This window comes from Prionailurus bengalensis, chromosome F2 (genome assembly GCF_016509475.1).
Source record: "Prionailurus bengalensis isolate Pbe53 chromosome F2, Fcat_Pben_1.1_paternal_pri, whole genome shotgun sequence".
Taxonomy (NCBI): Eukaryota; Metazoa; Chordata; class Mammalia; order Carnivora; family Felidae; genus Prionailurus; species Prionailurus bengalensis.
The window spans coordinates 49,059,644-49,071,828 of NC_057353.1; the positions used below are offsets into that span (position 1 = coordinate 49,059,644).

The 12,185-nt window shown below is 42.7% G+C and overlaps 1 pseudogene; it reads left to right on the forward strand.

Annotated features, from left to right (window-relative positions):
• Positions 1–10,839: 10,839 nt before the first annotated feature.
• Positions 10,840–11,641, forward strand: LOC122496081 (annotated as a pseudogene).
• Positions 11,642–12,185: the final 544 nt, after the last annotated feature.

Sequence of the window (12,185 nt, forward strand, 5' to 3'; positions counted from 1 at the left end):
TCCGTATCGGGCTCTGTGCTGACAATGCAGAACCTACTTGGGATTCTCTGTCTCCTTCTCTACCCCTCCCCTCCCACCCCCCTTTCTCTTAAAATAATAAACATGTTTTAAAAGTTTAGCTAATCAGGGTACATTACTAATCAGGTTATTTCTGTGAGCAATAGAGATTGAAACCACGAATCCTATTACTGTTTTGCTGGGCAAAGTGTCCCCTGACCTCTTTATCCCTTCATTTTGAAGGTCATATCTCATCCTTGTTTTGTCCCTGATCAATAGTCCGTGAGAGGAGCATGGGTCAGTAGGCAGCCAATGATCCATTGTCTTCCTTTTGTGGAAAGATTCTCTTGAACAAATAATAGGAGAGTTCACATTCTAGGATCTTCCCATCCTCTGTATCCCCAACATCTGTAACCATCAGTGAATAGCACTAACTTTGAATACATCAAGTATGGCAGGTGTAAGTCGTCATTGTTGTGGAGTGGCTCACTTTCTTAATAACTTCTTTTTTTTTTTAATGTGTATTTATTTTTGACAGAGAGAGAGACAGAGCATGAGCGGGGGAGGGGCAGAGAGAGAGGGAGACACAGAATCCGAAGCAGGCTCCAGGCTCTGAGCTGTCAGCACAGAGCCCGATGCGGGGCTGGAACTCACAGACTGCGAGATGGTGACCAGAGCCAAAGTTGGACGCTCAACTGACTGAGCCACCCAGGCGCCTCTCTTAATAACTTCTCAATTAGGAATTAGCCTAGTTAATTGTTTTAACATTTCCAAGAAAACTGGTTTCAGGTTGGTAAGTAAAAATTTAGGATGGGAATGAAGTTCAAGGGCAGATGTATAGCTTCAGAAAATGTTTTTTGAAGTTTTTTGAGTTATATAAGTAATGATGCTTATCATAGAAAAAAGAGCTGTTATCTTTCTTTTCCCCCCAAATTATTTTGATTGTTTAGGCTCTCACTCTAGTTAATAATCGCTCTGGTTTGGCTGTAGACAATTATCACTCTACTTTTGGTTAAATCCCAATGCTCTTCGTTTCCTTTCCACCATAGCTTAATGGTTAAGAACTTAGATTCAGAGTCAGAGGCCCCTCGGAAACACTCTAGGTATTTCAAATAGGGGATTTAATAGGAGGAATCGCTGAAAAATGATGGAAGGGTGAAGGAGCCAAAGGGGACCGTGAGATAACTGAGAGATCGGTAATTGCAGGCATCTGCTCCCACCCCAAGGCTGGAGGTGGGGGGAGGGGAAGGAGAAAAAGAAAAGAAAAAATGCTATTGCCAGGCCCATCAGGCATTCATCACTGTCACCGCCGAGGCTTACTGTCACCAGAAGCACTGACACACCATGGGGCTCCACAGCTGCTGTCCCCTATCCAGCAGCCTCTGTGGCGCGCAGCACGGGTCTCCCCTTCTCCCACCTCCCTTCGGAGCCTCCCGTTGGCCCTGGGAATCCACTGAAAAGAAATGTAGTTTTCTGGTCCTAGAATTCAGGGCCATCCAGCAGAACTTCCTGCAGGGATGAAAATGTCCTCTAATCTGTGCTGTCCAGTACGATAGCCACCAGCCACATGGGGACTATTGAACGCTTGAAACGTGGCTCCTGAAATTTAAATTTTATTTAATATTAGCTTAATTTGAGGTGCCATGTGTAGCTAGTGGTTCCCGTATTGAATAGAGCAATACTGACGGTGGATGATGCACAGTGGGTCATGGAAGGGCTGGCTTGGAGCTCAGAGCAACAGGCAAAGAACCAAGCAAGGTGAGGCAACCATTCAGCACAATGTCTGACTCACGGTAAGTACCCAATACATTTGCATTATAATTATCCTCTAAAATAGTTCCAAAACTCTATCATGAAGGGGCGGGGCAAGATGCAGGATGACTATGGAGCCACGGCAGTCCCTGGAACTGGGGAGCCACGGAAGTCTCCCAACACTTCTTATGGCTGTAATTCCGTGGATGTGTTTGCGGAACAGTTTCTTTCTCTTCCGTGTTATTCTTTGTCTCTTTGTCTAGTGATTTCAGTCCTTCCGTTCTTCTTATAGTATGGACTGGTTTGTTTTGTTTTTTACTTGACTGACTTAATGATCATAGTATTAAAGCCATTCGATAATGGATAACTGACTTAACTATCATACGCTATAGAAGTGTGCAACTCCTATCCACAGTGATAGGAGTTTTCTTGCTAATTACAGTTTTGTTCCCAGGGGTGATTTTTCTGACACTGCTATGACATACTGTGAGGCTTTATCCATAACACAGTGCATGGTAAGTTTAGGTCTGACTGACTTTTCCTTATTATATTCTTTGTGTAAAAAAAAAAAAAAAGACTTTTTTTTTAAGTTTATTTATTTATTTTGAAAGAGAGAGCCCTAGCAGGGGAGGGGCAGAGAGAGAATCCCAAGCAGGTTCCACACCGACAATGCGAAGCCCGATACGGAGCTTGAATTCACGAACTGTGAGATCATAGCCTGAGCCGAAATCAAGAGTCCCTTAACCAAGCGAACCACCCAGGTGACCCTTCCTTATTATATTCTTAATGACAAGAAAGATTTGTAAGTGTTTGTAAATGTTATATAGGAACTCTGATACATTGTGGGGCTTGATTTATTACAAAATCTATGATTTTGTGCCCAAACTGGCACTGTCTGCCACAATCTCTTCTCTTTTGATGGTTTAAGAGGGCAGACTAGCATCTGAATACTTATTTTTTTATACAAATTACATAGATATACCTATATATTGTTGGCTGCTTAGAGAACCACATTCCAGTTGAAATTGACAGAAATTTCACAAGACCTGACTGTCCTCGCAGCGCTGTTGAAGGAGCATCTCGGTTCAAGTCAGCAACAGGCACACCTGGGAGTGGAACATTCTATCATGATGGTAAGAAATATATTTCTTTTCGCTGCTCAGCTGCATTGTTAATTATGGTACATTTCCTAGATAACTTACAAGGCAGCCTTCTGAGGAAAGGGTAAACACGAAAGGAAATGTTGAGCCCTAAATGGAACCTAAGCCAATAATAACAAGATTAGCCTACACACAGCTATTAGCCTGCAGAAGTTGTTATGGGCACCACATGATGACTTGAGCGCAGGCACATCAGACCTTTCCCGTAAGCCGGCCAAAGTCGTGGATTGCTCTAAACATTTCCTGAGGATATGCTTTTAACACTAGTGGGAGCTCTTTACATTAAGAAAAAAAATCACACGACCCACAGTTGTTCTGCAAATTTCTCTCTCTCCTATTAGATCCAGTCCTCATGCCTGGGAGACTTATCCTTAAGGGCATCATTTAGACTTGGGTTAAGACTTGGATCAAAAATTTTTTTTTTTTCCAAGAATTCTAAGGCACCATGGGGCACTTGGGTGGCTCAAGTTGGTTAAGTATCTGACTTCGGCTCAGGTCGTGATCTCACGGTTCATGAGTTTGAGTCCCACATCAGGCTCTGTGCATCAGGCTCTCTGCTATCCGCGTGGAGCCTGCTTCGGATCTTCTGTCCCCTCTCTTTTCCTCTTCCCCATGGTCATGCTCTCTCTCTCTCTCTCTCTCTCAAAAATAAACATTAAAAAAAAAAAGAATTCTAAGGCACTAGAACATGGAAGTAAATAATTCGCTACAATCTCCCTTTCTCACTCTGAACAAACAGTTAAGCCAATGACAGGAAACTAGTCCCTGGTCATCAGTTAGTGCTGTCTTTCAATTTCAAGTTACTTCCACATTTGTTATGTATATGAGACTGTCACTCAAAGAAAATCACTAAAAAGCACATGAGAAGATGCAGAAGAAAAGGCAAACAGTTGTTTTCCTATACTTTAGAGGACACAGAAAGGGAAATGTAAGAAAAACCCTAAAGCTTATTAAGCATTTACCTGTAGCATTTGACAATGCTATTTCTGCTTTCCAGAATAGCCTCTATGTAGTTGCTGTCCCCTCAATTTCAGCTGCTATGACACCCTGTATTTGATTTAGCACCTTATTAAACTCCTGGCATAATGCCTGGACAAAAGAGGGCAATTTCTCCCTAACTTTGGCATTCCAGACTATGACACTTGATTATCAACAATCGGGTGGCCTGTCATATTCTTGGGAAGCAGAGACTTTTCACCGTATGGGATTACTTAATCTTGGAAGGGCTTTGAATGTCCACTTTCTTGTGCTCTCTACAGTCACCCTCACACTCCTCCATAATTCTGCTTCTGATAAAAGGAATAAAAGAACCTGGAAGAAGTGAATCAAGGGCTATCGGAGCTGTAAGCTGTCCAGGGGAATGCAGAATCCACCCCCTTAACTCAACTCCAGTTTTCTTCTGATTCTTCCCATAACACCATGTTCACATCATGAAAATACATCAAATAAAATTCACAGCTTCTATTAGTGGAGAGTGGGCAGTGGAGGGACTTCCTGTCAGGCGTCGTGCTGAGGGTTTTATGTACATTCTCTCACATAATCCTCAGACCAAATCTATGAATTATTATTCTTATTTTTCAGATTCATAAACTAAAGCTTTGAGAGTCTAAGTCGCAGACTCCTAAATGGCTGAGCCAGGATTCAAACCCAGATGTGTCTGACTGCAAAGGCCATTTATTCAAACTGCTATGCTACAACTATGTTGTCTATATAAAATGCAACTTATTCTTTTTTTTTTTATTATTTAAAAAAAATTTTTTTTTTCAACGTTTATTTATTTTTGGGACAGAGAGAGACAGAGCATGAACGGGGGAGGGGCAGAGAGAGAGGGAGACACAGAATCAGAAACAGGCTCCAGGCTCTGAGCCATCAGCCCAGAGCCCGACGCGGGGCTCGAATTCACGGACCGCGAGATTGTGACCTGGCTGAAGTCGGACGCTTAACCGACTGCGCCACCCAGGCGCCCCAAAATGCAACTTATTCTAAAGAATGAAGCATTGCCAACACATGGAGAGTAATTGGAGACCCCAGGAGACAGTGAGATACCAGGAAACATCCAGGGTAGGGATCATCCCTTATTAGTAATAATAATAATAATAATAATAGTGAGAGCTACCTTTAACTGAGTGCCTACTAAAGGCCAGGCACTTTGTATTTGTTATTTAATTTAATTACCACAACCATCCTGTGAGGCAGGGATAATTATATACCCATTTTTCAGATGAGGAAACTGAGAATTAGAGAAATTAAATAGCTTTCCCAAGTCACACTGTTGGCAAGTGGTAAGATGAGCCTTCTAGGTGAATCTCAGTGATTTGAAACTCCATTCTCCTACTTATTTTAAAATGAGTGCCTGGCCATGGAATCTGTTTAATAGATATCGAATGCATGGCATGCGTAAATGAGCGAAAAGAAAAAATGAATGAATGGGGACTGGAATGGAATATGAACCTGTTATGTAATGCCCAAGTAGGCCTTGGTAAGAATCTCTTAAAAACAAATTAGTAACAAACACATAATGCTTTGTTTTGCTCCAAAAGGTAGAATTGGGACAGATCAGTGGAAATTGCAGACTTCCTGTGGCTTCCCATACAGGAATCTGGCTTCAACATGTTCATTGCCTGGACGATCTTCTATTCTATGACTCAAAGATTCTGGGAGAGTCAGTGTCTTTACAGAGGCATGATAATGAACTTTCCAACACAGAGCTGCGTTGTAAAACAGTGATCTGCCCATCTTTCAAGGTGTTCCATCTATAGGACTACCTGCTGGAAAAGCTGTAGAGGAAATTATTAAATTGGGTGAGGTAGAAGATAGTTTGCAAAGGTAGCTACACTTACTCCCTTCCCTTTACCCATTCCCCCGTAGCAAGATGATGTTGCAGCTCCTCCCACAGAGAGGTAGCATTCCTCCTGACCCCTTGAATCTGGGCTCGCCTTGCGACTCGCTTTACCATAGGGAATGCCACAGAAGCAATATTCTGCCAGTTCTGAGTCTAGGTCTCAAAAGGCCTTGCATAATTTCACTCTCCTAGAAATCTGAGAACCCTACGAGCAAACCCTAGCTAGGCAAGCCTCCTGGAGAACTCAGGGCGACGTGCCAAAGAGAGGTGGTACAGCCAATAGCCAGCCAACCTCTGGAAGCATAACCACCTTGCTGACCACAGATGCATGAAGAAGCTTAGCGGAGGCCAGACAGAAGACCCACCTAGCTAACCTGTAAATTCACGGGCGATGGTAAATGGCTGCTGTGTGGTTCTCAAAAGCAGCTCCTGAGATGGGAAGAGATAGGGGATGCCTGATGTCCTGATCAGAATAGGTCACGCCACCATCACCTGCCTGTATTCCAGAGGCCTGCAGGTACTCTCGTCAATAGATTTAGTAGCCAATGTTAATTGGATATCTTACTATTGGCCAGGAAATAGTTTTAATGACTTATGTAAATTAATTGTTAAGTCTCACAACCACCAACGAGAAATATATTATTATTGTTGAACTGATTTGACAGATATAGAAGCCATGACAGAGAGCTGAAGAAACTTATCCAGGAGACAGAGTTAGTAAGTTTCCAACCCAGGAAGTCTAAAGCTAAAGTGCAAGGGCTTGCTATCCAATGTAGAGCGGGGACTATACTTACCTTCAAGAAACCTGGTGGTTATAAGCTTTCCCCCAAGGCCTTTCACCAGGCTCTCTTTACAAAGCACTGGATGTCACTTAATACCTCATTCACTTCCCAGGTTTCTCCCACCTCAAAGTCTTTTTTTCTTACTTCCTGTTCCTAAGGAATTTCACTGTTACACTTGACGCTTAGAACTGTGATCAGGGGGGCGCCTCCGTGGCTCAGTCGGTTGAGTGTCCGACTTCAGCTCAGGTCACGATCTCACGGTCCGTGAGTTCGAGCCCCGCGTCGGGCTCTGGGCTGATGACTCAGAGCCTGGAGCCTGCTTCCGATTCTGTGTCTCTCTCTCTCTGCCCCTCCCCCGTTAATGCTCTGTCTCTCTCTGTCTCAAAAATAAATAAACGTTAAAAAAAAAAATTAAAAAAAAAAAAGAACTGTGATCAGGAGAAACGGTTAAAAGGGCTCATTACCAAAAGTATGGGAGCAATTAGAAAAAACACTCCTTTCCCCAAACAGAATCAGTTTTCCAGCAGGAGACTTTCCATCCTGCCCAGAAATGGAAATGTGCATAAATTCGGTTTAGAAGAGTATATAAGATGGGCTTATGCAAAAGGTTTCAGCAGGGAATCAAATGCTAAATAAAATGGTAAAAGCAGGTCTAATAATCATGCCTGATGTCCAAGATGTGTCCAGTTTTTTTTCCGCCCTGATATAGTTGCCCTGCAGCTCATGTCAGTTACAAAATGTCTCAACTCACTCTTTTTCTTGTTGACTGCAACCGACTGCCAACACTTCAACCATAGTTAAACTAGTTCAGCAGGAAAAAAGCCAAGGAATGTATCCATTCCAACATTTTCTGCAGTTTGGTAGTATATAGCTCTCTGCTGTAAGGTCTCTTAAATGAGAATTCCAGGTGCCAAACTGGATGAAACAGGACCAAGACCTATATCCTTTTCTAGAAATTTCCTTTACTGTATCTAATTTCTCCCTTAGAGCAGGCAGTATCACGCATTTCCCTACCAGTATTTTTTTTTTTCTGACACCTTTTAGGCCTTGGTGCAACACTCTCCCCACCCCCATTCCACAGATACACACAGGTAATTCTTGACTTGATGTGAGACAGTGGGAACCCCCTATCACCCCTCCCCCCTATCCCACTGCTAGGGATTTGACTGCTGCCTCTAGCAGGGTAGTATAAATGCCTGTCTACTACTTATAGACCTTCTTTTTAATTCACCCGCTTGTCTAATTATTTTTTTAAAAAAATTTCTAATGTTTATTTTTGGGACAGAGAGAGACAGAACATGAACGGGGGAGGGGCAGAGAGAGAGGGAGACACACAATCTGAAACAGGCTCCAGGCCCTGAGCTGTCAGCACAGAGCCCGACACGGGGCTCGAACCCACAAACTCTGAGATCATGACCTGAGCCGAAGTTGGACGCTTAACCAACTGAGCCACCCAGGCGCCCCCGCTTGTCTAATTATTTTAAAGCATTCCTGTCATCTCATCTCCTTCTTGCTTGGAGCTTTCCAAAAAATATTTATTTATATATTTTGAGGGTGGGGGGAGGGCCAGAGAGAGAGAGAGAGAGAGAGAGACAGAGAGAGAGAAAGAGAGAATTCCAAGAGGCTCTGTGCTGACACGGGGTTCAATTCCATGAACCATGAGATCATGACCAGAGCCAAAATCAAAAGTCAGACTCTTCATTGACTGAGCCACCCAGGTGCCCCTATACTGTAGCTTTTTAAGGCCCTTAAAGGGACCCCTAACTTCTCCCATCTCTTGAAATTAGCCACCAGGCTCTCAAACCCAAGATGCCAGTCTTGTTCTGGGAAGTTTTCATGGACTCCTTTCTTTTTCTTTTTCAATGAACTTTGTATTTCAGAACAGTTTTAGGTTCACAGCAAAATTGAGTGGGAGGTACAGAGAGCTCCCATATACCCCAGGTTCCTCACAGGCACCCAGCCTCCCTCATTATCAGCATCCCACATCAGAGTGGTGCATTTGTTCCAACTGATGAATCTACATTGGCACACCATTTTCACCCAGAGTCGATACTTGTTGTTAGGGTTCACTCTTTGAGTTGTATATTCTATGCGTTTTGACTGATGCAAAATGGCATGTGTCCACAATTATAGTATCATACAAAACAGTTTCACTGTTCTAAACATCCTCTATGCTCTGCCTATTCATCCCCCTCTCCCCTCAATCCCTGGAAACCACTAATCTTTTTTATTGTCTCCACAGTTTTGCCTTTTCCTAAGTATCATATAGTAAGACTCATACTATAACACTCAGCTTCTTCCCACTGGCTTCTTTAGTTAGTAGAATGCTTTTCGGGTTTCTTCATGTCTTTTCATGGCTTGATAGCTCATTTCTTTTTAGTGCTGAATAATAAATATTCCATTGTCTAGATGTACCATAGTTTATTTATCCATTCACCTACTGTCTCGGTCAGCTTGTGGTGCTACAACAAAATACCATAGATTGGGGGCCTTAAGCAAAAAACGTTTATCGCTCACAGGCTGGAGGCTGAGAAGTCTAAAATTAAGCCGTCAGCAGATCTGGTTCTTTGAACTTTGTGAGGGCCTCCTTCTTGGCTTGCAGATGCCCACTTTCTGGCTGTGTCCTCACATGATGGAAAAAGAAAGCTCTGGTGTCTCTTCCCCTTCTAAGGATACTACTTCCATTATGGGGACTCAAACCTCATGACCTCATCAAAACCTAATTGCCTCTCAAAGACCCCCAACTCCTAAAACCAACATATGAGTGGTTGGGGTTTCAACATACTAATTTGGGAGCATAAACATGCAGTCCGTAACACCTACTGAAGGATATCTTGGTTGCTTCTAAGTTTTGACCATTATATAAAGTTGCCATAAACATCAGTGAGCGAGTTTCTTCACGGACATAGGTTTTCAACTCATTTGAATAAATACCAAGGAGTATGATCACTAGATGATATGGTAATATGGTAAAAGTATGTTTCGTTTTGTAAGAAATTGTCACATTGCCTTCCACAGTCATTGTACCATTTTGCATTCCCACCAGCAATGAATGAATGTTCCCATTATTCCATGTCCTTGCTAGAGTTCGGTGTTGCCAGTGTGAGACAGGGACCATGGGAACAAGCACCAAGTGAAAAACATTATGTAACTGGGGCACTTTCTGTTGGCTGTTATTTTTAAGCCCCTTCTCTTACAGAGCAGATCCAGGATGTGGCCCAAAACAGAAGACCCAGGATCCAAAAACTACCAATGAGCTGCCTGAATTCCCTGCCAACACTGGCCAATCAGGACAAGGCCCTTCCGGCCAATCAGAATGAGCATTTTTTCCCTTCCTCTTATTAGCCTATTGGACCTCAGTAAGAGCCTGAGAGGCAACTCTCTCTATATAGGCAGGGCCTCCCCAGTGTTGGTGGAAGCCAGCCTAACTAGTCTTCATTAGTGCTGTGTCTCCCTTCATCTTAAACTGTAGCCCTGATAAAGCCTTGCCTGTGCCTTTGATTTTTGGGTACAGCGTCATCTCTATCCTTGTCCAGCCTATGAACCCAACTTTGGTAGCAAGTTTTGTGGATTTTGGCCTTTCTAATAGGTGTCTGGTGGTAAATCGTGGTTTTTACCATTGTGTTTTTATTTAATTTTTGTCTTTTGCTGTTGTACGTAGTTTTGTGAATTTTCCCTTTAATATGTTTTTGTAAGAGTACTATATACTCAATAAGAGCGCCCTTTGTGCATCAGTCTCTGCCTTAGACTGCTTATCCCAACCAGTCACATGGACCTGATGCTAATAGTTTCTGATACCTCCTTGGAAATCTATCTTTTATATCTCTCCTCTCCATCCTTGACCCCCACCTCTACCCCATATGTTGGTTTCACCCAACTCAAGTGTAGACCTGCCAATTGGGTCTTTGTTTTTAGCTAATTGAAATTTATTTAGGAAAACATTCTATACCTTTCATATTTGTCTTATAACTATAATAAGCCCAAAGAACTGCTTTTATAATCGCAGGTGTCTCTGGTTGTTCAACCGCCCATATGGCGTCATTTAGGGTATAAGGGATTTGCTAATCAAATTAAAATGCAAGATTTATTTTACCTGGAGTTTTTACTAAAATGAAAATGTTCTATTCACGAAGTTCCTGTGTAAATCATCCTCTCTTTTTAATAAAATAGTATCCTTAAGGTTATAATCCATTCAATTTGAGCAAAAGTAGAGCCATTTAAGTAAAAGATATGTCTTGAAATTAAAATGCAAGTGACCATCCAAAATTATGTTTACAGCCTCTTCCTCTTCCCCTAAGCAGCCTGAGGTGATCTCTGAAAATGGTTCGCTTTTCCCTTGATCCAGAAAACCCGACAAAATCACGCAAATCAAGAGGTTCAAATCGTTGTGTTCACTTTAAGAACACACGTGAAACTGCCCAGGCCACCAAGCGTCTGCATATCTGAAAAGCGAGCAAGTGTCTGAAAGATGTCACGTTGCAGAAGCCATGTGTGCCTTTCTGTTGCTACAATGTTAGAGTTGGTAGGTGTGCGCAGGCCAAAGAGTAGGGCTGGACACAAGGTTGGTGGCCCAAAAAGAGTGCTGAATTTTTACTGCACATGCTTAAAAATGCAGAGACTAATATTGAACTTAAGGGTTTAGATGTAGATTCTCCTGTCATCAAGCACATTCAGGTGAACAAAGCCCCCAAGATACAGCATAGAACTTCCAGGGCTCGGGCACCTGCGTGGCTCAGTCAGTTAGGTGTCTCCGCCTCTTGGTTTCAGCTCAGGTCATGATCTCACGGTTTTGTGGGTTCGAGCCTCAAGTCGGGCTCTGCGCTGACAGTGCAGATCCTGCTTGAGATGCTCTGTCTCCCTCCCTCTCTGCCTCCCCCCCAACTTGTGCTGTCTCTCTCTCAAAATAAATAAATAAACTTAAACAACAACAACAACAACTTACAGGGCTTATGGTCAAATTAACCCACACACGAGCTCTCCCTGCCACACTGAGATGATCCTTAATGAACAAGAACAGATTATTCCTAAACCAGAAGAGGAGGTTGCACAGAAGGAAAAGACAGCAAAAGAAGAAGAAAAAGAAACAAAAACTTCTGGTCTGGGAGTAAATTCTGCATAACGTAAATGCGAATAAAGGTCAAAAAAATTATATTTACAAAAAGACCAAAATTGACCCAAATTTGTTTGTTTTGAGGTAAAAGTGGTATATAACATTATATGAATTTGGGGTGTACGATATTATACTTGTGGCTTTAGTTGTCCATTAGCAGCTTCATTTGGAGGTTGAATCCATCTTCAATGTAGATTCTGCTTTGTAGATACAGCAGAGGGAGAAAAAAATCCAGCACAGGGGAGAAGATAATGAGGAAAACTCCCTGATGAAAGAAATTCCTCATCGTTGATGGAGAAGGTAAAGGACCAGGCCAAGCAATGTGGGAGAAGCATTTCCTCTTCCCAGGAACTCCCTACTCCCATTTCCCCTCTGTCTTTGGCAGGAAGAGCCTCCAGGTGGGAGAAGGGTGGAGGCACAAAGAGTGGAAGGGCTTACTTTGGCTTAAAGATGTCTGCCTGCACACATACTGCCCAGAGTTCAATTTTCCCTTAAATACACACCTACACGCATGCACACATACCTACATACACGTATTAAGT